This window comes from Alosa pseudoharengus, unplaced genomic scaffold (assembly GCF_046254945.1).
Source record: "Alosa pseudoharengus isolate Yale_2024_CS ecotype anadromous, Long Island Sound unplaced genomic scaffold, YU_APseudo_1.1 YU_APseudo_1.1_scf_20, whole genome shotgun sequence".
In the NCBI taxonomy this organism is placed as follows: Eukaryota; Metazoa; Chordata; class Actinopteri; order Clupeiformes; family Clupeidae; genus Alosa; species Alosa pseudoharengus.
Genome location: NW_027468664.1, coordinates 26,438,055 through 26,440,554, shown reverse-complemented (window position 1 = coordinate 26,440,554; position 2,500 = coordinate 26,438,055). Strand labels below are relative to the sequence as shown.

The window sequence follows — 2,500 nt, the reverse complement described above, 5'->3', positions numbered from 1 at the left end:
GCAGGTCACTCTCAATTAGCCAACATCAGTGTTTCCCAGAGAATTGAATTCCATTTGTGGTGGTTGGTTTGCAGAATTAACTTGAATGCAACAGTTTTTAACAAATTAGCGCAGCGTGGTTATGATGCCAACCAGATTTAAGTACAATTTAGTACAACCTGGAAAATCATTGTGTGGTGGTCAATGTTGATATTGCGGTGGGCCGCCACAAATAAGTCAATGTATGGGAAACACTGCAACATTGAATTTCAATTTCAATTGAAGCCTAATTGTGGAGTCGTAAATGGGCTTGTAAATTAGTATCCGAGCATGTTTTTGACAGACCAGAAGTTGCGTTAGCATCAGAGTGCAGGGTCAAATACAGCTGACCAACGCCACATGTTGTGAAATGTACTGTAGCCTAACCAAAATGGCCACCTGTAGCTCCCAGTGAAGATGACATGACATGTCCATGCACAGAGACATTGCTGCACTGTTGAGAAACGCACACAACCCACATTAGGACACTTCCTTATATAGGGCTGACATTGCAACACCTTTGACTTCAAAGATGGGTTTTCTTTTTAGGATTGGAAGTCCGAATACCATTTCTCTCTCTCTCTCTCTCTCTGTATTTCTGTCTCTCTCTTGGTTATGCAAGGAGCCTTTTAAGTCTCGTCCCGTGCTGCTTGTTGTAAAGGGGCAGGGTAATTAAATTGCATTGCTCTCCACAAACAGATCTTTAATCGTAATAGGGGGGTTGTCTGTTTTAGATTTCGATTAGTAGTTTTAGATCATTGTGATATGGATTTGAAGTCGCGTCAGTCAGCCCCTTCTCTCTTGGCTATGCAACGAGTGCTTCTGAGGCTGGTCAGATGCTGGTTGCTGGAAGAGGAAGGTTGGGTAATTAAATAGCATTGTTCGTGAGAGCCCAGCCTCTGGCCGCTGCTGCTGTGTTCTACCCAGACACGGCATGGGAGTGCAGAGATAATGTGATTAGCCCATAAAGCAGCTCCTGTGCTTCGAGTGTGTGTGTGTATCTATCTGTGTGTGTGTGTGTGTGTGAGTGTGTGTGTGTGTGTGTGTATGTGTGTAGAGATATTAGTCAAAGAAGCTTTTTATAATGCGGTCACGGCACGTTGTCAGTTATGCAAAGCTTATTCTTGTCCAGCACACCACACAACATCTCTCTCTCTCTCTCTCTCCCTCCCTCCCTCCCTCCCTCTTTCTTTCTCTCTCTCTCTCTCTCTCTCCCTCTCTCTCTCCCTCTCCCTCTCCCTCTCCCTCCCTCTCTCCCTCTCCCACTCACACACAAACACCTGTTAATAAGATAATACACAGCCTAAATCTTCACCTGTGCAGTCAGGTCATTTATCCGATTGGGTGGGCTTCTTGCCAACTCCCTGCTAATGCTGGGAGTCTCAGTCCCACCTGTGTGTCTCAGAAGGGAACCCCCTTAACCTGTTACCAACACACAATTTACAGCCTGAGACTCCCCCCTCTCCTCCCCCAGGTAGCTCAGCCCAGGGTGCTTACCTGTGCACACCTGGATGTCAGGTGTGTGAGTCAACAGCTGTAATGAAGGCCTCATCTCCAGAGTCTCTCATTAAGTCTGAGCTCAGAGGGCTCTCCGTGGGGTCTGTCTCTCCAGATGGGCACACACACACACACACACACACACACACACACACACAATAATTTACACGCATGCACACTCCAACACACTCCTCTGCTGTCCTCCCCCATCTCCTCACTCTTCTCCTCTTCTATCCTCTCTTCTCTTCTCCTCTCTTCTCCTCTTTCCTGTCATCCTCTTTCCTCTTCTCTTTCCTCGCGTCCTCCCCTCCCCTCCCCTGCCCTGGTTCCCCTCCAGACATATGGGTCGTGGTGGTGTGGAGATCAGACAGGTCCTGGAGAGGAGAGGAGAGGGAGTGGAGCGTAGGGGAGCGTAGCGGCCGGGGTAATGACTCGCAGATCAGTGGGTCGCCACATGTCACATCTGGAGGCAGTTCCACGACAGGGAGAGGGAGCTGTAATTAGGTCTGCCTGGTTTAAACCTGCTGGCATAAAACACACACTTAACACATGTGTACACACACACACACACACACGCACGCACGCATACGGACACGCATGTGCACATGGTCACAGTCAGCTTCCCGATACACACAGAGATTTCAGTAATAGTCCCCTACTGCGCACACATCCACATGCACACACACATGCGTTTATACACATACATACACACACACACACACACACACACATATACTGACTGACCGCCTTTGAAGTACAGGTGGTTGAGCTGAGAGGGAAAGCGCTGCAGTGACGCAGCCAGATGAGTTGGTGGTGTTCCACTGTGTGTGATATTGTCAGTCTCATCTCGCACACACACAACCAGTAACAACACACACACACACTACAGAATGACCGTCTGCAGGCTTTCAGTTAGGAGGACGCATCTCTCTCCATGCTCTTCCTTTCTCTCTTACACACACACACACACAGACACACAGACACA

The 2,500-nt window shown here is 48.5% G+C and overlaps 1 protein-coding gene across 2 annotated transcripts in view; it reads left to right on the top strand.

Annotated features, from left to right (window-relative positions):
* The window catches only part of rassf3 (Ras association domain family member 3), an 89,100-nt gene that overhangs the window by 61,108 nt on the left and 25,492 nt on the right, over positions 1-2,500 (top strand). The window lies entirely within an intron of this gene.